The 25,892-nt window shown below is 42.5% G+C and overlaps 1 pseudogene; it reads right to left on the reverse strand.

Annotated features, from left to right (window-relative positions):
* Positions 1–11,984: 11,984 nt before the first annotated feature.
* Positions 11,985–25,892, reverse strand: part of LOC119299168 — a 66,374-nt pseudogene continuing 52,466 nt past the window's right edge.

Consider the following 25,892-nt stretch of genomic DNA (forward strand, 5'->3'; position numbering starts at 1 on the left):
TTGAATTGAGTTTTTCCCAGTGTAACCACATTTGCATGTATGGGAAGGCCTTTATTCGGTCCGTTGTCATGCCTCTGGTCGGTGCCTCCAACTAGGGAAGGTTATGGGCGTGCGGTACCCTGGCCCGGTAAGCAGACATAACCTTGTGAGCCCGTTGTTGAGAATTTTTGGTACCGTCCCTGTGTGGGACGTTGGCCACGACGGTGGTCGTTGTGTATTTGGTAGACACGGGGCCACCCAGGACTAGCCCAGTTGGAGAGTGAGTCGGAGTGGCCGAGAGAGTGTCATGGCAATGGAGGGGTTTCGTTGGAATGCCGTTGGTCCACCCGAATGGGAGTATGAGGCCATGGGTTCCGTGGTGTGGGTATAGTGCGCTACCTCTGCAGAGTGTATTAATATATCGATAGCCGAGTCCACAGTTATGGACATGCTCGAAAGTAGGTCACACCATGGGTCAACATTTAATAAAAACTTGCACACTCAGTTATGAACTCTGCACTATTGACGATGGCGGGAAGGCCATCGGGTTGGACAGGACCAAGTGTTGGTCGGGGTTGTGATCGCCGGAAAGATCACTGTTTAGACCAAGTGTTGGTCGTGGTCGTGATCGCCGAAAGGATCATTGTTTTAGACCTAGTATGGGTCGTGGTTGTCATCGCCGGAAGGATCACGAGATATTCATGGTTAAGATGTTGAGGTTGGTACGATAGTGATCCAAGAAGTGAGCACCGTTGGTAAGAGGAATTTGCCTCACAAGGATATGATCACAACATGTTGAATATATTGTTGCATTATAAATAATTGGTTAAAGATCATGATATTGTTTGTCATTATGTTTATGTATGTTGTGAGCTTGCAAGTATATTCAATGTACTGACCTGGCGTGTCATGCCAAATTTCAGAAAAAGCCTTGTTGGAGAGGAGTGTTGTCCGAGTCTAGATCGTGTCCACATCGGTGTCCTTGTACTATGGAGCTTCCGCTACGACGTTGTTCCGCTGCCGCATAGTTGTTATGATTGAGGACTTTATGTTCACTAAATAATGTACATATTGTCCAGCTGCACCGTGTGTGCCGCTTGGCCTCGCTACCTATTGTAATGTAAACTTTGACCCACTAGCATCAATGAAGCGGTTGTTTTCTGTACCAAGATGTTGTGTGTTACCAGAAGACATGGTCTCTGGGCTGACAATGCATGGTAAACCGGTTGCTCTAAGCCGGGGTGCCGCACATGCGTCCAATCGAGACTCAGAAATTGAGATGGTCAAACAGATTCAGCAAAAATATGAGGTACATTCCTCGGCTTTCATGAATTATATACTCTACCAGCCCCCAAGTCTTCTGATTATGATAAACTTGAATGATCTGTAGACTTGAAACATTTATAAGCTTCTGTTCTAGTGTTCCTTCAAGTCCGTTTTAAGAGCTTTATACCAGATTTTTAATAATAACATACTTCTGCATCTCTAGCCCCCAAGGGCCGGTTTAACTAGTATGAATGACCCGGTCATTATAGAAAAGAGCAATACTTATCTTCGTATCCCTCATGTATTAGCTGAGACTGTTGATAGTTTATCCGGCTCATAGAAAAATTTCGAGCAACATGCATTAGCCCCCAAGTGCCGAGCGCTGTTACTTGTAAGACACTTGGGACTTCTCAGAAGAGAAAAAAATTGCTTTGGTAGACATTAGCCCCCAAGTGCCAAGTGTGTTTGTTTTGCAAAGTGCTGGGGACTTTAACTGTTGTAATCTGCTTTTGAATATACTTTGATAAACCTGAGCTGCCTGCAGTCTGCTATAGCTGACTTGGACACGCAACTGAATGAGACGAGACCTGGCTGGCGGCTCAGGAAATGGAGACCCAAAAGGCTGAATCCAAATTGCAGGTTAGTGTGTCTGAAACAGAGAAGCTAAAGACCAACCTTAGTGCAGAAAAGGAGGCTTGGGCCAATGAAAAAACTGCCTTGACCCATCGTGCCGAAAAAGTTGAGGCAGCTCTGGAAAAAGTTACCGCTAAACTCACCTATTTAAAGAACCGTGTGTCTCAGGTGGTCTCCGCCATCTTCGGTAAGTCATGTTGTCAACTACTCAAAGTGAATCCTTGTCATCATAATATAAGCCGCCGCGTAACCCATTGTATACTCTACATAGGTCCTAGGAGCAGCAATTTGAGCCAAGATCCGTTGATAAAGCTGAAGGCGGTTTACACACTCGTGGAGCAATTGTACACTGGAGCTCAACGGATTCTTGCCACTATCTCCCCAGTGAACCAAGAGACAAACTTATTGAGCGACGTCTTGAAAAAGTTGTTCGTCTTCCCTGCCAGGTTCCAAGAAATCAAGCGATCCTGCGCTAGAGCCGGAGCTGTGTCGGCTTTAAGCCGCTCTAAAGCCTGGATGCTAGAGCTAGACCCGGCGGATATAACCAAGGGGTATCCTAGTCTCAAGGAAGATGGAACACCTTTTGACCAACAAGATTTTGCTGCCTGCGTGAAAGAAATTCGCCCGTGTGCTACAATTCTTGTCGATGAGTCCAACCTTAACAAATATCAGCCGGGTTTTGACACTAAAAATAAGAAGATAGCGACTCCTTCATACAAAGTGATGGATTTAATCCCACCGAGCCGTAAGCACAGCTTTGCCCCTGAGATTGACCCGTCTGGTCCGATAAATGACGAGGCTGAATTTGTCGCCCTACGTGGCTTTGACTGGACCAAATCCAATTTCCAGATGGTGGAGGAGGACGAACCGGCGAGGGATGAGCCGCAACCATCAAGTTAGCCAGGCCACAATTCATGAACCGGCTTAACTTATCATCTGCTGTACGCGAGACAAACTGTTTTATCCTTTTTGGGGGATCCAAATGCCTTGTAATAGGCTAGCATTTAAACTTCTTGTTCCGCTATGCCATCGTGCATATTGTGCCACTTATTTATCCATCATGTGAATATATGCCATGTGCCCCTTTTAAGAATTTTGAATTTGCTCCTGTATACAACAGATAAAAAGCGTCCTGGTGGTTTACCGCTGGACGGGTCATAATGCCCCAAAATGAACTTTATCATGAATTTTAACCATGGATGGTTAAAATAATAATCATAGATGATTGTAAAAAATATTTCATACCTATGATAGTTGATCACTTTGTTGATTCCATCAAACCAGTGTAGTAAGGGCGATAACCCAAGACCTCGAATACTGGTAATTATCAGAAATCGCTGGCTTACGAACGAAACCAGACCGGGTTAACAAACATCGGATATTTATCTTTATACTGACGACTTATAGTCAGAAAAAACAAGTCGAGTCAGTAAACACCGGATTTTATCTTATGCTGGCGACTTATAGTCAAAACCAGACCGGGTTAAATTTAACATACTTAGATCTTGGACAAAAACCTTAAGAAAAAAACAAAGACTGCTTGCAAAAAAATTAAGCAAAATAGAAAAAATTTGGGGCTTCTGATTCGAATACAATCAGTAAACCAGACCAAAGGGGTTAAGCTAGGATTCAAATACGATCATGTAGCCCCCAGTGGCTTTGGCGTTGCGCCGATCAAGAGGGTACTGACAGCTGTGTTCTCTTTGGTTCGAGTACGACCTATGTTGAACAGGAAGCCCCCAAATGACCTTGAGAGGTTTTTAACGACCCTGATTCGAATACGATCCAAGTCGGACCCAAAAGGGGTTAAGCTATGATTCGAATACGATCAAGAAGCCCCATAGTGAGTTTGGTATTGTGCCGATCAAGAGGGTACTGACAGCTATGTTCTCTTCGGTTCGAATACGGCCTATGTTTGAACATGAAGCCCCCTAGTGATCATGATGTTTAACGGCTAGATTCGAATACGATCATGAGCCAGACCAAAGGAAAAACCGGATTTGAACCCGATCAGCCCCCTTTTGGTCGTTTTAAATTTTTATAATGAAGACATATGAATTTTGAGGATGAAAAGGACAGAGGTCCTGCTTTATTACTTATCATAATATATACATCGTCAAAGTATGTACATCATGGGAGTTGGTGGCTCAAGTATAGTAAGGCCGAAGATGAGCAATATTCCACGGCCGGTGGGTCTCCTCCTCCGATTTACGCGAGGACATAAATGAGGTAGTATGACCCGTTGTTCAAGTTCTTGCTGACCACAAAAGGCCCTTCCCAAGGTGGGAATAATTTGTGTGCTTCCGTTTGATCCTGGATGAGCCGGAGCACCAAGTCACCTTCTTGAAAGGTTCCAGACTTAACCCGGCAGCTGTGATAACGGCATAAGTCCTGTTGGTAAATCGCTGAGTGGGATGCTGCCAAGTCACGCTTTTCATCTAACAGGTCAAGTGCATCCTGACGGGCTTGTTCGTTATTAGCTTCAACGTAAGCCGCCACACGGGGCGAGTCATGACGGATGTCACTTGGTAGAACCGCCTCTACTCCGTAAACCATGAAAAAGGCATATACCCCGTAGACCTGTTAGGAGTAGTATTGATGCTCCATATCACAGAGGGTAACTCCTCCACCCAACAACCCTGCGTCTGTTGTAAAGGAACCAGAAGCCGGGGCTTGATGCCTTCAAGATTTCCTGATTAGCTCTTTCCGCTTGACCATTCGATTGGGGATGAGCTACTGATGAAACATCAAGCCGGATATGCTCACGTTGACAGAACTCCTCCATAGCGCCTTTGGACAGATTAGTACCGTAGTCAGTTATGATGCTGTGTGGAAAGCTAAAACAAAAGATCACCTTTTTCATGAATTGAACCGCCGTGGCTGCGTCACACTTACTAACCGGCTCTGCCTCAACCCACTTTGTGAATTTATCAACTGGCACTAGAAGGTGTGTCTTTTTATCTTTGGACCTTTTGAAAGGCCCAACCATGTCAAGTCCCCAGACTGCAAATAGCCAAGTAATTGGAATCATTCTCAATTCTTGAGCCGACACGTGAGCCCGTCGTGAGAACTTCTGGCAACCATCACATTTACTGACTAGATCCTCCGCATCAGCGTGAGTCGTCAGCCAATAAAAACTGTGACGGAAAGCTTTTGCCACAAGAGACTTTGAACCAGTGTGATGGCCGCAATCTCCTTCATGGATCTCATGAATAACTTCTTGACCTTCCTCAGGAGAAACACATCGTTGAAACGCCCCAGTGACACTGCGATGATGCAACTCACCATTGGCAATTGTCATTGACTTAGACCGTAGGGTTATCAGTCTAGCCAAGGTTTCATTCTCAGGCAACTCGCCCGGGTCATATAAGCCAAATATGGCACTGTCCAATCTGGGATGACATGAAGAGCCGCCACCAATTGAGCCTCCGGGTCTCGAACAGCCAAATCTTCCTCTGTGGGTAACTTGACAGAAGGGTTATGCAGAATATCTAAGAAAGTGTTAGGTGGCACCGGCTTACGCTAAGAACCCAGCCGACTTAAAGCATCCACCGCCTCATTCTTTCTGCGATCAATGTGCTCCACTTGGTAGCCCTTGAAATGTCTAGCAATGGTATCAACTTCATGACGATAAGCCGCCATGAGAGGATCCTTGGAATCCCACTTGCCTGATACTTGTTGAGCCACCAAATCTGAATCGCCAAAGCACCTTAGTCGGCTTAAGTTCATCTCCTTAGCCATCCGAAGACCATGGAGTAAGGCTTCATACTCAGCTGCATTGTTAGTACAGGGAAACATCAACCGTATCACATAACAAAATTTGTCACCTCGAGGGGAAGCTAAAACAACTCCAGCCCCCGAGCCCTCCAATTGCCTGGACCCATCAAAATGAATAGTCCAATATGTATTGCCCAGCTTCTCTTCAGGCATCTGCAGCTCTGTCCAATCATTGATGAAGTCCACCAATGCTTGAGACTTGATAGCGGTGCGTGGCACATACTTCAAACCATGAGGCCCAAGTTCAATGGCCCACTTGGCGACTCGTCCTGTGGCTTCTCTATTTTGAATGATATCTCCTAAAGGAGCAGAACTAACCATAGTGATGGGATGACCCTGGAAGTATTGCTTAAGATCCGGCTTGCCATGAATACCCCATAAACGAGCTTCTGCCAATGTGGATATCTTTGCTTGGACTCAATAAGCACCTCACTGACATAGTAAACCGGCCGTTGAACCGAATATTCTTTGCCCGCCTCCTTGCGCTCTATGACGATGGCCACACTAACGACACGTGTGTTAGCAGCCACATATAACAATAATGGCTCCTTATTCAATAGGAGCAGCAAGGACCGATGGCTCAGCAAGCTGTCTCTTCAAATCTTCAGAGGCAGCGTTAGCACCATCACTGCAGACAAAGTCATCTATCTTTTTCATCATCTGATACAACGGTATAGCCTTGTCACATAACCGACTTATGAACCATCTTAAAGCAGCAATGCGACCCGCCAAATGCTGAACATCATTTATACATGCCGGCTTAGCCAAAGAAGTGATTGCCTCGATCTTCTCCGGGTTAGCCTCGATGCCTTTGTTAGGAACCAGAAAACCCAAAAGCTTGCCCGCTGGCACTCCAAAGACACATTTGGCCGGGTTAAGCATCATCTTGTAGACCCGGAGGTTATCAAAGGTTTCCTTTAGATCATCTATTAAGGTCTCCTTCTCTCTGGACTTCACCACAATGTCGTCCACATAAGCATGAACATTGCACCCAATCTGACTGTGTAGACAGTTCTGCACACAGCGCTAATAAGTCGCCTGGGCACTCTTAAGCCCAAAAGGCATAGACACATAGCAGAAGGCTCCAAACGGAGTAATAAAAGCCGTCTTCTCCTGGTCCTTAACTGCCATCTTGATCTGATGATAACCAGAATAAGCATCCAAAAAGCTCAAACGCTCACAACCCGCTATAGCATCAATGATTTGATCAATACGATGGAGAGCGAAAGGATCAGCCGGACAAGCCTTGTTTAAGTCCGTGTAATCCACACACATACGCCAGGTGCCGTTCTTTTTAAGCATGAGCACCGGGTTAGCCAACCACTCTGGATGAAAAACTTCAATAATGAACCTGGCCGCCAAGAGCCGGGCCACTTCCTCACCAGTGGCCTTACGCCTCTCCTCATTAAACCGCCGAAGAAACTGTCTGACCGGCTTAAACATCGGATCAATATTGAGAGTGTGCTCAGCGAGTTCTCTTAGTACACCCGGCATGTCAGAAGGTTTCCATGCAAAGATGTCCCGGTTCTCACGTATGAACTCGATGAGCGTGCTTTCCTATTTGGGATCCAGATTAGCGCTGTTACTAAACTGCTTAGATGAATCGCCTGGAACAAAATCAACAAGATTGGTTTCATCAGCCGATTTAAACTTTAGCACCGGCTCATGTTCTGTGGTTGGCTTCTTCAAAGACGTCATGTCCGCCGAGTCAACATTGTCCTTATAGAACTTCAACTCCTTTGTTGCACACACAGATTCAGCGTAAGCAGCATCGCCTTCCTCACATTTCAAGGCCATCTTCTGACTCCCATGCACTATGATGGTGCCCTTATAACCCGACATCTTGAGCTGCAAATAAACATAAACAGTCGCGCCATGAACTTGGCATAAGCCGACCGTCCAAACAGGGCGTGATATGGGCTGTTGCTTTTGACCACTTCAAAAGTTAACTTCTCAGCCCTAGAATCATGCTCATCTCCAAAGGCTACTTCTAGTTCATTCTTACCCACTGGGTATGCTAATATACCAGGCACCACTCCATGGAAAACGGTGTTGGATGTCTTAAGATTCTTATCAATCAACCCCATACGATGGAAAGTCTCATAATACATGATGTTGATGCTACTGCCTTCGTCCATGAGCACTTTAGTGAATTTATATCCACCAACCTGAGATGCCACCACCAAGGCCAAGTGGCCCGGATTGTCAACCCGGGGAGGGTGATCTTCCCTACTCCATAGAATAGGCTGCTCCGACCATCTCAAATAACGAGGAACTGCCGGCTCAATGGCGTTCACAACCCTTTTATGAAGCTTCTGGCATCATTTGCACAAACTAGTGGTGAACACATGATATTGTCCACTATTCAGCTGCTTTGGATTGCTCTAATAACCAGATTGCTGCTGCTGAACTCCCTGGCCAGATTGCTGATTACAACCACCTTGACTTCCTTGAGAGCCTTGAGAGCCGGAATTTGAACCGCCACCCGGGCCGTGAAAACCGCTGCCACCTGAGCCGCTGCCCGGCCATGGTTGCCATCGAACATGTTAGAGTTCTTGAAAGACTTAATGATCGTACAATCCTTCCATAGGGGAGTGGCCGGTTTCTGCTGAGTATCATGCCTTGGACAGTGCTCATTGAGCAACTGTTCAAGAGTGGGACTTGACCCGCCGGACCGAGGAGGTGGTCTCCCCTTACGTCGTTGATTGTTACCCTATGCATTGGTGTTAGCAACAAACTCCGGGCTACCGTCGGCCTTACATTTATTGCCTCCCTGATTCGCCGGGTTATGCTGATGACCATTGGCATTGTCATTCTTCTTTCCCTTCCCTGTCTTATCATCGTCAGACTCGGGATCCTTGGTATTATCAGAGTCGGCGTACTTGACCAAAGCCGCCATTAGCTGGCCCATGTCGTTACAATCGCGTTTGAGCCGCCCCAGCTTCTGTTTCAGAGGCGTAAAACGGCAATTCTTCTCCAACATTAAGACTGCAGAGCCGACATCCATCTTATCAGATGAATGTATTATGGCCTTGACCCAGTTCACCCAATGGGTCATGGACTCACCTTCCTCTTGCTTGCAATTAGTCAAATCCACAATTGACATGGGCTGCTTGTATGTGTCTTTGAAGTTCTGAATAAACCGGTCCTTTAACTCTGCCCATGAACCAATGGAATTAGGCGGCAGCCCCTTCAATCAAGTGCGGGCCATTCCATCCAATATCATGGTGAAGTACTTGGCCATTGCCACGCTACTGACCTCCAATAGCTCCATGGCCATCTCATAGCTTTCAATCCATGCTCCAGGCTGCAAGTCGGCTGTGTAATTAGGCACCTTTTGAGGCCCCTTGAAATCCTTAGGTAAACGTTTGTTATGCAGAGCCGACACCAAGCAAGGGACACCTCCAGTCCTCGTGGTCATGCCTGCCTCAAGAGAAGTCATCGGATAAACTGGAAAAGACTGGTAAGCTTCTCGCTGAGCCACCCGCTCAACCTCTTGGCGTATCCTGTCCGGGTCAACAAAGTTAGGAGCTCCAACACGCGCCGGGTCATGCCCGCACGGCTGGTCACGGCGCCGGGTGTTGCTTGAAACGACTGTCGAATGTATATGCTGCTATAACTCAGGCTCCAGCTTGGGCGAGGGGTCGAATGAATCCTGTCTCGACTATAAGAATATGCCTCCTGTTGTGCCAGAGCCATCTGAAGAAGTTCCCTGACCCTTCGTGTTTCAATTGCCGTCGAAGAGTCGCCCTCCACCGGGAGAGCCACCAATCGTGCCGACGCAGCGATCAGGTTCTCCAAAGGGTTAGAAAAATCACCCGGTGGTGCTGGTACATAATGAGGTGGAGAAGTATTCATGCAAGGAGGATCCATTACCCGGGGCTGCACCAGCATCCCAACCCCGGGGGTTGTAACCCGATTCACCTCCGGCGGGTTACTAGGGCTAGCATCGAGTGTGCAGAAGAGGTTTCGAGGATCATAAGTCGGAGGCAGACGGGATTGAGCCTTCTGGTGCCTTCTCCTTATTACCTCATTTGATGTGTTCAGATTCATCGTAAGTTGGAAAGCCTCTGATTGAATCTGTTGAGATCGAGCATCCAAAGCCGCCCGCTCTGCGGCCATCCTGACGTCCTCCGCTGCTAGGTTTTCCTTGGCTTGCACTACCTCCTCGCGTAACCGTGCCACCTCTGCATCATGTTGAGCCTGATCCACCGGATTGACCATGGTGGTTAACAGGGCTGTCATCCTATCCATGAGATCCATCAGCACCTGAGCCGGCGGGCACGCGGGGCCTCCTGCCCCGTCTGCCGCTGACCCGGAGGTTATCGCTGCCGCAGCCGTAAAGTTTTGAACGGGTTGCATGCCAGCCATGAAGATCCCTGCTCTGCTTGGCGGCTCAAAGGGGTCTGGAATACTGCTGCCATCGGAACAGCCCCCAAGTCCACCTTCTTGCAATTGATACAATGAATCTGTCCCACCTGTGGACGACTCACCATCAGAGTTAATGGCCGTCTCACCGCCAGATACAGATCTTTCAGAAAATTCTCCTCCATGGATGCATCCCACAAAGACACGCTTCATGGCGGGCTGAGTTTGGGCAGGTCTTGCACGCTGAGCCGTCTCGACGATGTCGGTGCAGATGTCCGGCTCAGGGCCCGTCTCGCCAATCTGGCCGATGAAGACGTGGATTCCGCCGAAGGGGACCCGGTATCCGTACTTAATTGAACAAACATCGGGGCCCCTGACTGCGTCGTCGATGTAGAGCTTGCCGCGACGACTCTTGATCATCCTGCCCACAACGTATCCCTTGAGCCCCGTGAAGCTGCCCTTCAAGAACTCAAATCCACCGTGGGCAGGCCCCATGGTGGGCGCCAATTGTCGTGAAATTGTCACGGCAGATGTCCTAGTGGAAGGACTTAATCGTGGAGCCATCGCAACTAGGAAGCTTAAAGGGGTTAAAACGGGACAAAGGACACGAGGGTTTATACTGGTTCAGCCCCTTGCGGTGAAGGTAAAAGCCTAATCCAGTTTGAGGTGATATTGCTAGGGTTTCGATGACCAGGGAGCGAATACGCTAAGTCTGGCTCTCGATCTGTTGTTCTTGTCCCTAAACCATCGCCGGGTCATCCCTTTATATACATAGGTTGACGCCTGGCGGTTTACAGAATCCCGACCGGCTCATCAACGTGTCCGGCTCGGTTTCTACCCTTTCTTATCTTACAACACAAGTTACACATATATGGCGGTTTATACTTATGGGCCTTGAGCCTCCTTCAGGTCTGGGCCCTCTAGTAAGCCTATATGTGAACCGCCGTACAATCTTGGGCTTCATTATGGTGAACCATCGTAGGGATGACCCGGCCCCTCCTGGGCGGGTCATGCCTAATAGTCATATCCCCAACATTAGGCCCCAGGTTGATTTGAACTTGTTCATGTCAATCTTCAAGACTTAGAAAAAATCCTTTCTCATCTGTTGTGAAAGCCTTATAACCCGCCATGGACTATGGAACCCCCTAAGATTCCATAACATTCCATGGAAAACCACTTTGAACATGGGCAAAAACAGAAAAAGAAAAAACCAGTGAAAACAAAAAACTTCAGAGAATAGAAAAAATAGTAGCTATATCCCACTACATGTCAATTGCACTAAGCAGATTCTGGTCAGAAGTAACCTCTTCATATCGTGGCTCTGTTTGTCCCATGAAGTCATACACAACTTGTGCTTAGATCCTAGCTTAATCTCTGTACCAGCATCAACATTCAAGTCGACCAATTCATGCTATCCCTGTGAGTGAAGAGTAAGGCTGCGAGTTTGTTTGGCACTTGGCCGTTTTAGTATCAATCCTGATGGGCATGGGGATAATTTGTACAAATCATCATCGGTTTTGATCAAATTTGAATATTATAAAGGCTAGACAGTCTTGTTGAAAAGAACCATCAGACTGTAATGGATTTCGGCAAATCTATGTTTTTTCAGTGTCTTGTGGCAAAAGCCAAGTTTTAATGGTGTCTAGGGGCCAATTCTTCCAATTTGTTATGGCATGGGATCCTTGTGTTTTGCCTTTGTTAGGAACATGGTACAACGACAACGCATAAATATTTTGCATCCCAAGTAGTCATGTCTCTCCATGATCAAGGAGGAAAAAGGACGTAGCATTATAGTTTGGGCTAATCTAATATTTTAAAACACCAGAGACAAGCATATAAGGCTATAGATTATGACATTAAACAATAGCAAGAGCAAGCACCAAACTTGTGACAAAAACCACCTTCATGCCATGTTCTTCACATAACTATCAAACGCACATGTTGTATCAATCTGAATAATATCACACATCACCACAATACCTGGCAGATCCTATTAGAACACCCTTATGTGCTGCAAATATTCCTGACAAAAGAACATTAATATGATTAAACAGTTGTACATATAGCATTGAATTACACCAATGGTTGTTATTGAATGTATATGCATGTACCTGAAAAGAGGTTTTAAATGGCCTTATAGACAACCTCCGTCTGAATCCATAGAAAAACAATACCATGTCAATAACCTTCTATATGCCTTGGTATTTGTGTGCATTAGTTTTGGGCTAGCAAGTTAATGCTTTGTTTTTCCGTTACCAAACTAATATGGTAAGCTTATTTAATATTGTACATCATGTTCTTATAAAGGATAGGGCTCTTCGATAAACTGGTTTCTTAGGTATAGAGTATAAACATATATACTTTCCAATTATTATCAAGGTTCTGACACTTGAGATATTACAAACTCAAGGCACTTTGGAGAATTTCTCATTTGATCGAACAACTAGATACAAATGATCTAATAAATCCTCTTAGATAGTTCAATTTAAATGGCTATTTGCATTGATCCATTTGAGAACCATGGTACCGCAAGAAAGGTGATGAAAAATACTTACTAAATAGGAAGAATATGTATGGGTATTACAGATCTTGATCGGCTGGGGCCAGCCTTGATTGATGGTCTCTATCTACATACATGGGAGCTGCACATTAAAGAAGAGTAGAAATGGTTAAGCAGAGTAGGAAAAGATGACCAAAGATAGCGCTGCACAATATTTAAAAGCTGAAGCTCTACATTACTACTTAATCTCAAGATTTTCTATGTTGTGACCAATCAAAATTGTTGTACAAAGTCTGTTAGTGTTATAGTGTGTCATCTCCATCACTATAATACCTCTAGTACTATCGTTTGATACAAAAGGGTATGCCACATTTACTTAACTGTGTGCTTCCCTTGTTCTTTTCTATAAAAGAAACTATGGACATGAAGATGGGCAGATTGTTTAGGTACCTATGTTTGCCACAGAGAAATGAATATCTTCTGTACATTACTTCAAAAGAACAAAGAAAAGCTATCAAAAGATAAATATAGAAAATTACGAGTGTACCTTCGCTGAGGTTGTAATCATCACCAATGTACTTCACACCTTGCAAAACTGGACATTCACAAATTGTTCCGGTGGAGGTGTCCTACATGTGCACAAAATAGCATACATGAAGCTAAATAGAACAAGTATTTAAAACAAGAAGTAACATAATCTGGAGAAAATAGACCAGTAGAACATGTACCTTGCACGCTGATACGTCTCCAACGTATCTATAATTTTTGATGGCTCCATGCTATATTATCTACTGTTTTGGACATTACTGGGCTTTATTATCCACTTTTATATTATTTTTGGGACTAACCTATTAACCAGAGGCCCAATCCAGAATTGCTGTTTTTTGCCTGTTTTAGGGTTTCGAAGAAAAGGAATATCAAACGGAGTCCAAACAGAATGAAACCTTCGGGAACGTGATTTTCTCAACAAACAAGATCCGGGAGACTTGGACCCTACATCAAGACACAAAAGAGGAGGCCACGAGGTAGGGGGCGCGCCAAACCCCCCCAGGCGCGCCCTCCACCCTCATGGGCCCCCTGTTGCTCCACCGACGTACTCCTTCCTCCTATATATACCTCCGTACCCCCAAACGATCAGATACGGAGCCAAAAACCTAATTCCACCGCCGCAACTTTCTGTATCCATGAGATCCCATCTCGGGGCCTGTTCCGGAGCTCCGCCGGAGGGGGCATCGATCACGGAGGGCTTGTACATCAACACCATAGCCTCTCCGATGAAGTGTGGGTAGTTTACTTCAGACCTACATGTCCATAGTTCGTAGCTAGATGGCTTCTTCTCTCTTTTTGGATCTCAATACAATGTTCTCCCCCTCTCTTGTGGAGAACTATTCGATGTAATCTTCTTTTTTGTAGTGTGTTTGTTGAGACCGATGAATTGTGGGTTTATGATCAAGTTTATCTATGAACAATATTTGAATCTCCTCTGAATTCTTTTATGTATGATTGGTTATCTTTGCAAGTCTCTTCGAATTATCAGTTTGGTTTGGCCTACTAGATTGATCTTTCTTGCAATGGGAGAAGTGCTTAGCTTTGGGTTCAATCTTGCGGTGTCCTTTCCCAGTGATAGTAGGGGCAGCAAGGCACGTATTGTATTGTTGCCATCGAGGATAACAAGATGGGGTTTTCATCATATTGCATGACTCTATCCCTCTACATCATGTCATCTTGCTTAAGGCGTTACTCTGTTTTTAACTTAATACTCTAGATGCATGCTGGATAGCGGTCGATGAGTGGAGTAATAGTAGTAGATGCAGGCAGGAGTCGGTCTACTTGTCTCGGACGTGATGCCTATATACATGATCATACCTAGATATTCTCATAACTATGCTCAGTTCTGTCAATTGCTCAACAGTAATTTGTTCACCCACCGTAGAATACTTATGCTCTCGAGAGAAGCTACTAGTGAAACCTATGGCCCCCGGGTCTATCTTCATCATATTAATCTCCTACTACTTAGTTATTTCCTTGCTTTTTTACTTTGCCTTTATTTTACTTTGCATCTTTATCACAAAAATACCAAAAATATTATCTTATCATATCTATCAGGTATCACTCTCATAAGTGGCCGTGTAGGGATTGACAACCCGTATTCGCGTTGGTTGCGAGGATTTATTTGTTTTGTGCAGGTACGAGGGACTCGCACGTAGCCTCCTACTGGACTGATACCTTGGTTCTCAAAAACTAAGGGAAATACTTACGCTACTTTGCTCCATCATCCCTTCCTCTTCGGGGAAAACCAACGCAGTGCTCAAGAGGTAGCAAGAAGGATTTCTGGCGCCGTTGCCGGGGAGGTCTACGCAAAAGTCAACATACCAAGTACCCATCACATACCCTTATCTCCCGCATTACATTATTTGCCATTTGCCTCTCGTTTTCCTATCCCCCCACTTCACCCTTGCCGTTTTACTCGCCCTCTCTCTTTATCCTCCTTCTCTTTCTCTATTTGCCTCTTTTTGCCCACTTGCTTTTTGTTTGCTTGTGTGTTAGTTTGTTTGCTTGTCGTTATGGCTAGTCCCTTATCTTCTCCGTTGTCTCCCGAGAATGAAATTCTAAATTTTAAGCAACGGGAGGGAGAAAATCTAAAAGATGCTTGATATAGAATTTGCAATGCTCAAAATAGATCTACTAGGAAGCAATCTACTTCCGTTCTTCTTCGCAATTTTTATGTAGGCATTACTCCTCGGCACAGATATGTTCTTGATACTATTACCGGTGGGAACTTCTTGGGTAGCCATACCTTTGACTCTTATAATGCTATGATAGATTTATTTGGCTCACCCCCTCTTTTGGTTAATGGAACTGTATTAACTTTGGAGCATGTAATGCAAAGGCTTGAAATTATTGAAAATAAGGTTGCTACCGTAGAGTTAATTGAAAATTTGGATAAAACGATCCATAGCCGAATCTCTCAATATGGATCTAAAGTAGGAGTTACTTTGAAAAATATTAAAGAAAAGGAACCCATAGTTAATGAGAAAATAAATCATGATTCCACTAGGATCGATAAACTTGAGGATATTATTACCAACCTGGGAACCGCCTTTTCTTCCATAAAGAATACTCCAAGTCCTCCCACTAAAATTTCCAAGTTTATGTATGTTCCTAAAAATAAGGGTGAATCATCTAGTAAGGAAAACTGCGGATCTCAAATTTATAAGTGTTCATCCCAATCGTTTCGCTATCATTAAGGAACCATTTGTTACAAATGAATTTTTCGATCTTGTGCCAAATTTTTTTATAATTAATAAAAAGAAAGAAATTCCTAAAGATGGTAGATGCCTCATTGAAGAATTGCCAACCAATGATGGCAATACCTAGATCTATCCTTGTTATGCCTAGCTAGGGGTGTTAAACGATAACGCTTGTTGGGAGGCAATCCAATTTTATTTTTATTCCTTGCTTTTTGCTCCTGTTTAGTAATAAATAATTTATCTATCCTCTGTTTTGGTTGTGTTTTTTGTGTTTAATTAGTGTTTGTGCCAAGTAGAACCGTTGGGAAGACATGGGGAAAGTCTTGTTACACTTGCTGTAAAAAACAGAAACTTTAGCGCTCACGTGAACTGCTGCCATTTTTATTTGGAGAGCGATATTTAGTTAATTATTTTTGCAGATGATTAATAGGTAAATTACTCACGTCCTGAAATTTATTTTAGAATTTTTGGGGTTCCAGATCTTGTGCTAGCTACAGATTACTACAGACTGTTCTGTTTTTGACAGATTCTGTTTTTCGTGTGTTGTTTGCTTATTTTGATGAATCTATGGCTAGTAAAATAGTTTATAAACCATAGAGAAGTTGGAATACAGTAGGTATAACACCAATATAAATAAATAATGAGTTCATTACAGTACCTTAAAGTGGTCTTTTATTTTCTTTCGCTAACAGAGCTCACGAGATTTTCTACTTTAAGTTTTGTGTTGTGAAGTTTTCAAGTTTTGGTTAAAGATTTGATGGATTATGGAACAAGGAGTGGCAAGAGCCTAAGATTGGGGATGCCCATGGAACCCCCAAGATAATCTAAGGACACCTAAAAGCCAACCTCGGGGATGCCCCGGAAGGCATCCCCTCTTTCGTCTACTTCTATCGATAACTTTACTTGGAGCTATATTTTTATTCACCACATGATATGTGTTTTTCTTGGAGCATCTTGTATGATTTGAGTCTTTAGTTTTTAGTTTACCACAATCATCCTTGCTTTACACACCTTTTGAGAGAGCCATACATGATTTGTAATTTGTTAGAATACTCTATGTGCTTCGCTTATATCTTTTGAGTTATGTAGTTTTGCTCTAGTACTTCACTTATATCTTTTAGAGAACGGCGGTGGATTTGTTTTATAGAAACTATTGATATCTCATGCTTCACTTAGATTATTTTGAGAGTCTTAAATAGCATGGTAATTTGCTTAAAATCCTAATATGCTTGGTATACAAGATTAATAATAAAACTTTCTTATGAGTGTGTTGAATACTATGAGAAGTTTGATACTTGATAATTGTTTTGAGATATAAAGATGGTGATATTAAAGTTGTGCTAGTTGAGTAGTTGTGAATTTGAGAAATACTTCTGTTAAAGTTTGTGATTCCCGTAGCATGCACTTATGGTGAACCGTTATGTGATGAAGTCAGAGCATGATTTATTTATTGATTGTCTTCCTTATGAGTGGCGGTCGGGGACGAGCGATGGTCTTTTCCTACCAATCTATCCCCCTAGGAGCATGCGCGTAATACTTTGCTTTGATAACTTGTAGATTTTTGCAATAAGTATATGAGTTCCTTATGACTAATGTTGAGTCCATGGATTATACGCACTCTCACCCTTCCACCTTTGCTAGCCTCTCTAATACCGCGCACCTTTCGCCGGTATCATACACCTACCATATACCTTCCTCAAAACAACCACCATACCTACCTATTATGGCATTTCCATAGCCATTCCAAGATATATTTCCATGCAACTTTCCACCGTTCCGTTTATTATGACACACTCCATCATTGTCATATTGGTTAGCATGATCATGTAGTTGACATCGTATTTGTGGCAAAGCCACCATTAATAATTCTTTCATACGTGTCACTCTTGATTCATTGCATATCCCTGTACATCGCCGGAGGCATTCATATAGAGTCATATTTTGTTCTAAGTATCGAGTTATAATTGTTGAGTTGTAAGAAAAATAAAAGTGTGATGATCATCATTATTAGAGCATTGTCCCAGTGAGGAAAGGATATAATGATGGAGACTATGCTTCCCCCACAAGTCGGGATGAGACTCCGCACGAAAAAAGAAGAGAAAGATAAGAGGCCATAAAAAAGGAAAAGTCCCAAATAAAAAAATGAGAGAAAAAAGAGAAGGGACAATGTTACTATCCTTTTACCACACTTGTGCTTCGAAGTAGCACCATGATATTCATAGTAGAGAGTCTCTCATGTTATCACTTTCATATACTAGTGGGAATTTTTCATTATAGAACTTGGCTTGTATATTCCAATGATGGGCTTCCTCAAAATGCCCTAGGTCTTCATGAGCAAGCAAGTTGGATGCAAACCCACTTAGTTTCTTTTTGAGATTTCATATACTTATAGCTCTAGTGCATCCGTTGCATGGCAATCCCTACTCACTCATATTCATATATATTGATGGGCATCTCCATAGCCCGTTGATACGCCTAGTGGATGTGAGACTATCTTCTCCCTTTTTGTCTTCTCTACAACCGCCATTCTATTCCATCTATAGTGCTATATCCATGGCTCACACTCATGTATTGCGTGAAGATTGAAAAAGATAGAGAATGTCAAAAGTATGAAACAATTGCTTGGCTTGTCATCGGGGTTGTGCATGATTTAAATATTTTGTGTGGTGAAGATGGAGCATAGCCAGACTATATGATTTTGTAGGGATAACTTTCTTTGGCCATGTTATTTTGAGAAGACATAATTGCTTTGTTAGTATGCTTGAAGTATTATTATTTTTATGTCAATATTAAACTTTTGTCTTGAATCTTTCGGATCTGAATATTCATACCACAATTAAGAAGAATTATATTAAAATTATGACAAGTAGCACTCCACATCAAAAATTCTGTTTTTATCATTTACCTACTCGAGGACGAGCAGGAATTAAGCTTGGGGATGCTTGATACGTCTCCAACGTATCTATAATTTTTGATTGCTCCATGCAATATTATCTACTGTTTTGGAAATTATTGGGCTTTATTATCCATTTTTTATATTATTTTTGGGACTAACCTATTAACCGGAGGCCCAACCCAGAATTGCTGTTTTTTTTGCATGTTTTAGGGTTTCGAAGAAAAGGAATATCAAACGGAGTCCAAACGGAATGAAACCTTCGGGAACGTGATTTTCTCAACAAACAAGACCTGGGAGACTTGGAACCTACGTCAAGACACAAAAGAAGAGGCCACGAGGTAGGGGGCACACCTACGCCCCCCAGGCGCGCCCTCCACCCTCGTGGGCCCCCTATTGCTCCACCGACGTACTCCTTCCTCCTATATATACCTACGTACCCCCAAACGATCAGATACGGAGCCAAAAACCTAATTCCACCACCGCAACTTTCTGTATCCATGAGATCCCATCTTGGGGCCTGTTCCGGAGCTCCGCCGGAGGGGGCATCGATCACGGAGGGCTTCTACATCAACACCATAGCCTCTCCGATGAAGTGTGGGTAGTTTACTTCAGACCTACAGGTCCATAGTTCGTAGCTAGATGGCTTCTTCTCTCTTTTTGGATCTCAATACAATGTTCTCCCCCTCTCTTGTGGAGAACTATTCGATGTAATCTTATTTTTTGCAGTGTGTTTGTTGAGACCGATGAATTGTGGGTTTATGATCAAGTTTATCTATGAACAATATTTGAATCTCCTCTGAATTCTTTTATGTATGATTGGTTATCTTTGCAAGTCTCTTCGAATTATCAGTTTGGTTTGGCCTACTAGATTGATCTTTCTTGCAATGGGAGAAGTGCTTAGCTTTGGGTTCAATCTTGCAGTGTCCTTTCCCAGTGACAGTAGGGGCAGCAAGGCACATATTGTATTGTTGCCATCGAGGATAACAAGATGCGGTTTTCATCATATTGCATGAGTCTATCCCTCTACATCATGTCATCTTGCTTAAGGCCTTACTCTGTTTTTAACTTAATACTCTAGATGCATGCTGGATAGCGGTCGATGAGTGGAGTAATAGTAGTAGATGCAGGCAGGAGTCGGTCTACTTGTCTCGGACGTGATGCCTATATACATGATCATACCTAGATATTCTCATAACTATGCTCAGTTCTGTCAATTGCTCAACAGTAATTTGTTCACCCACCGTAGAATACTTATGCTCTCGAGAGAAGCTACTAGTGAAACCTATGGCCCCCGGGTCTATCTTCATCATATTAATCTCCTACTACTTAGTTATTTCCTTGCTTTTTTACTTTGCCTTTATTTTACTTTGCATCTTTATCACAAAAATACCAAAAATATTATCTTATCATACCTATCAGATATCACTCTCATAAGTGGCCGTCTAGGGATTGACAACCCGTATTCGCGTTGGTTGCGAGGATTTATTTGTTTTGTGCAGGTACGAGGGATTCGCGCGTAGCCTCCTACTGGACTGATACCTTGGTTCTCAAAAACTAAGGGAAATACTTACGCTACTTTGCTCCATCATCCCTTCCTCTTCGGGGAAAACCAACGCAGTGCTCAAGAGGTAGCAAGAAGGATTTCTGGCGCCGTTGCCGGGGAGGTCTACGCAAAAGTCAACATACCAAGTACCCATCACATACCCTTATCTCCCGCATTACATTATTTGCCATTTGCCTCTCGTTTTCCTATCCCCCCACTTCACCCTTGCCGTTTTATTCGCCCTCTCTCTCTATCCTCCCTCTCTTTCTCTATTTGCCTCTTTTTGCCCGCTTGCTTTTTGTTTGCTTGTGTGTTAGTTTGTTGCTTGTCGTTATGGCTAGTCCCTTATCTTCTCTGTTGTCTCCTGAGAATGAAATTCTAAATTTTAAGCAACGGGAGGGAGAAAATCTAAAAGATGCTTGATATAGAATTTGCAATGCTCAAAATAGATCTACTAGGAAGCAATCTACTTTCGTTATTCTTCGCAATTTTTATGTAGGCATTACTCCTTGGCTCAGATATGTTCTTGATACTATTACCGGAGGGAACTTCTTGGGTATCCATACCTTTGATTCTTATAATGCTATGATAGATTTATTTGGCTCACCCCCTCTTTCGGTTAATGGAACTGTATTAACTTTGGAGCATGTAATGCAAAGGCTTGAAATTATTGAAAATAAGGTTGCTACCGTAGAGTTAATTGAAAATTTGGATAAAAGGATCCACAACCGAATCTCTCAATATGGATCTAAAGTAGGAGTTACTTTGAAAAATATTAAAGAAAAGGAACCCATAGTTAATGAGAAAATAAATCACGATTCCACTAGGATCGATAAACTTGAGGATATTATTACCAACTTGGGAACCGCCTTTTCTTCCGTAAAGAATACTCCAAGTCCTCCCACTAAAATTGCCAAGTTTATGTATGTTCCTAAAAATAAGGGTGAATCATCTAGTAAGGAAACTGCGGATCTCAAATCTATACGTGTTCATCCCAATCGTTTTGCTATCATTAAGGAACCATTTGTTACAAATGAATTTTTCGATTTTGTGCCTAAAAGTTTTATAATTAATAAAAAGAAAGAAATTCCTGAAGATGGTAGATGCCTCATTGAAGAATTGCCATCCAAAGATGGCAATACCTAGATCTATCCTTGTTATGCCTAGCTAGGGGTGTTAAACGATAGCGCTTGTTGGGAGGCAACCCAATTTTATTTTTATCCCTTGCTTTTTGCCCATGTTTAGTAATAAATAATTTATCTAGACTCTGTTTTGGTTGTGTTTTTTGTGTTTAATTAGTGTTTGTGCCAAGTAGAACCGATGGGAAGACTTGGGGAAAGTCTTGTTACACTTTCTGTAAAAAACAGAAACTTTAGCGCTCACAAGAACTGCTGCCATTTTTATTTGGAGAGCGATATTTAGTTAATTATCTTTGCAGATGATTAATAGGTAAATTACTCACGTCCTGAAATTTATTTTAGAATTTTTGGGGTTCCAGATCTTGTGCTAGCTACAGATTACTACAGACTGTTCTGTTTTTGACAGATTCTGTTTTTCGTGTGTTGTTTGCTTATTTTGATGAATCTATGGCTAGTAAAATAGTTTATAAACCATAGAGAAGTTGGAATACAGTAGGTATAACACCAATATAAATAAATAATGAGTTCATTACAGTACCTTAAAGCGGTCTTTTATTTTCTTTCGCTAACAGAGCTCACGAGATTTTCTACTTTAAGTTTTGTGTTGTGAAGTTTTCAAGTTTTGGTTAAAGATTTGATGGATTATGGAACAAGGAGTGGCAAGAGACTAAGATTGGGGATGCCCATGGAAACCCCAAGATAATCTAAGGACACCTAAAAGCCAACCTCGGGGATGCCCCAGAAGGCATCCCCTCTTTTGTCTACTTCTATCGATAACTTTACTTGGAGCTATATTTTTATTCACCACATGATATGTGTTTTGCTTGGAGCGTCTTGTATGATTTGAGTCTTTAATTTTTAGTTTACCACAATCATCCTTGCTGTACAGTCCTTTTGATAGAGCCATACATGATTTGTAATTTGTTAGAATACTCTATGTGCTTCGCTTATATCTTTTGAGTTATGTAGTTTTGCTCTAGTACTTCACTTATATCTTTTAGAGAACGGCGGTGGATTTGTTTTATAGAAACTATTGATATCTCATTCTTCACTTAGATTATTTTGAGAGTCTTAAATAGCATGGTAATTTGCTTAAAATCCTAATATGCTTGGTATACAAGATTAATAATAAAACTTTCTTATGAGTGTGTTGAATACTATGAGAAGTTTGATACTTGATAATTGTTTTGAGATATAAAGATGGTGATATTAAAGTTGTGCTAGTTGAGTAGTTGTGAATTTGAGAAATACTTCTGTTAAAGTTTGTGATTCCCGTAGCATGCACGTATGGTGAACCGTTATGTGATGAAGTCAGACCATGATTTATTTATTGATTGTCTTCCTTATGAGTGGCGGTCGGGGACGAGCGATGGTCTTTTCCTACCAATCTATCCCCCTAGGAGCATGCGCGTAATACTTTGCTTTGATAACTTGTAGATTTTTGCAATAAGTATATGAGTTCTTTATGACTAATGTTGAGTCCATGGATTATAGGCACTCTCACCCTTCCACATTTGCTAGCCTCTCTAAAACCGCGCACCTTTCGCCGGTATCATACACCCACCATATACCTTCCTCAAAACAACCACCATACCTACCTATTATGGCATTTCCATAGCCATTCCAAGATATATTTCCATGCAACTTTCCACCGTTCCATTTATTATGACACACTCCATCATTGTCATATTGGTTAGCATGATCATGTAGTTGACATCGTATTTGTGGCAAAGCCACCATTAATAATTCTTTCATACGTGTCACTCTTGATTCATTGCATATCCCTGTACATCGCCGGAGGCATTCATATAGAGTCATATTTTGTTCTAAGTATCGAGTTGTAATTGTTGAGTTGTAAGAAAAATAAAAGTGTGATGATCATCATTATTAAAGCATTGTCCCAGTGAGGAAAGGATATAATGATGGAGACTATGATTCCCCCACAAGTCGGGATGAGACTCCGCACGAAAAAAGAAGAGAAAGATAAGAGGCCATACAAAAAAGGAAAAGTCCCAAATAAAAAAATGAGAGAAAAAAGAGAGAAGGGACAATGTTACTATCCTTTTACCACACTTGTGCTTCAAAGTAGCACCATGATATTCATAGTAGAGAGTCTCTCATGTTATCACTTTCATATACTAGTGGGAATTTTTCATTATAGAACTTGGCTTGTATATTCCAATGATGGGCTTCCTCAAAATGCCCTAGGTCTTCATGAGCAAGCAAGTTGGATGCACACCCACTTAGTTTCTTTTTGAGATTTCATATACTTATAGCTCTAGTGCATCCGTTGCATGGCAATCCCTACTCACTCACATTCATATCTATTGATGGGCATCTCCATAGCCCGTTGATACGCCTAGTGGATGTGAGACTATCTTCTCCCTTTTTGTCTTCTCTACAACCACCATTCTATTCCATCTATAGTGCTATATCCATGGCTCACACTCATGTATTGCGTGAAGATTGAAAAAGATAGAGAATGTCAAAAGTATGAAACAATTGCTTGGCTTGTCATCGGGGTTGTGCATGATTTAAATATTTTGTGTGGTTAAGATGGAGCATAGCCAGACTATATGATTTTGTAGGGATAACTTTCTTTGGCCATGTTATTTTGAGAAGACATAATTGCTTTGTTAGTATGCTTGAAGTATTATTATTTTTATGTCAATATTAAACTTTTGTCTTGAATCTTTTGGATCAAAATATTCATACCACAATTAAGAAGAATTATATTAAAATTATGACAAGTAGCACTCCGCATCAAAAATTCTGTTTTTATCATTTACCTACTCGAGGACGAGCAGGAATTAAGTTTGGGGATGCTTGATACGTCTCCAACGTATCTATAATTTTTGATTGCTCCATGCTATATTATCTACTGTTTTGGACATTATTAGGCTTTATTATCCACTTTTATATTATTTTTGGGACTAACCTATTAACTGGAGGCTAAACCCAGAATTGCTGTTTTTTTGCCTGTTTTAGGGTTTCGAAGAAAAGGAATATCAAACGGAATGAAACCTTCGGGAACGTGATTTTCTCAACAAACAAGACCTGGGAGACTTGGACCCTACGTCAAGACACAAAAGAGGAGGCCACGAGGTAGGGGGCGCGCCTACGCCCCCCAGGCGCGCCCTCCACCCTCGTGGGCCCCCTGTTGCTCCACCGACGTACTCCTTCCTCCTATATATACCTACATACCCCCAAACGATCAGATACGAAGCCAAAAACCTAATTCCACCGCCGCAACTTTTTGTATCCACGAGATCCCATCTTGGGGCCTGTTCCGGAGCTCCGCCAGAGGGGGCATCAATCACGGAGGGCTTCTACATCAACACCATAGCCTCTCCGATGAAGTGTGAGTAGTTTACTTCAGACCTACGGGTCCATAGTTAGTAGCTAGATGGCTTCTTCTCTCTTTTTGGATCTCAATACAATGTTCTCCCCCTCTCTTGTGGAGAACTATTCGATGTAATCTTCTTTTTTGCGGTGTGTTTGTTGAGATCGATGAATTGTGGGTTTATGATCAAGTTTATCTATGAACAATATTTGAATCTCCTCTGAATTCTTTTATGTATGATTGGTTATATTTGCAAGTCTCTTCGAATTATCAGTTTGGTTTGGCCTACTAGATTGATCTTTCTTGCAATGGGAGAAGTGCTTAGCTTTGGGGTTCAATCTTGCGGTGTCCTTTCCCAGTGACAGTAGGGGCAGCAAGGCACATATTGTATTGTTGCCATCGAGGATAACAAGATGCGGTTTTCATCATATTGCAGTCTATCCCTCTACATCATGTCATCTTGCTTAAGGCGTTACTCTATTTTTAACTTAATACTCTAGATGCATGCTAGATAGCGGTCGATGAGTGGAGTAATAGTAGTAGATGCAGGCAGGAGTCGGTCTACTTGTCTCGGACTTGATGCCTATATACATGATCATACCTAGATATTCTCATAACTATGCTCAATTCTATCAATTGCTCAACAGTAATTTGTTCACCCACCGTAGAATACTTATGCTCTCGAGAGAAGTCACTAGTGAAACCTATGGCCCCTGGGTCTATCTTCATCATATTAATCTCCTACTACTTAGTTATTTCCTTGCTTTTTTACTTTGCCTTTATTTTACTTTGCATCTTTATCACAAAAATACCAAAAATATTATCTTATCATATCTATCAGACCTCACTCTCGTAAGTGGTAGTGTAGGGATTGAGAACCCCTATTCGCGTTTTTTGCGAGGATTTATTTGTTTTGTGCAGGTACAAGGGACTCGTGCATAGCCTCCTACTAGATTGATACCTTGGTTCTCAAAAACTGAGGGAAATACTTATGCTACTTTGCTGCATCATCCCTTCCTCTTCGGGGAAAACCAACGCAATGCTCAAGAGGTAGCACACGCAGTCATGTTTGCAGCCATATCTTTCCAACAACCGCCATTGTTGTCCAAGCACTGATTGACTTGTATGTCTTCTTGATCGGTAGACAATTTATAATAAGCTTACATTAGTAGTTTATAAGTGGTGGTCGTATAGGAT

This window comes from Triticum dicoccoides, chromosome 5A (genome assembly GCF_002162155.2).
Source record: "Triticum dicoccoides isolate Atlit2015 ecotype Zavitan chromosome 5A, WEW_v2.0, whole genome shotgun sequence".
Lineage (NCBI taxonomy): Eukaryota > Viridiplantae > Streptophyta > Magnoliopsida > Poales > Poaceae > Triticum > Triticum dicoccoides.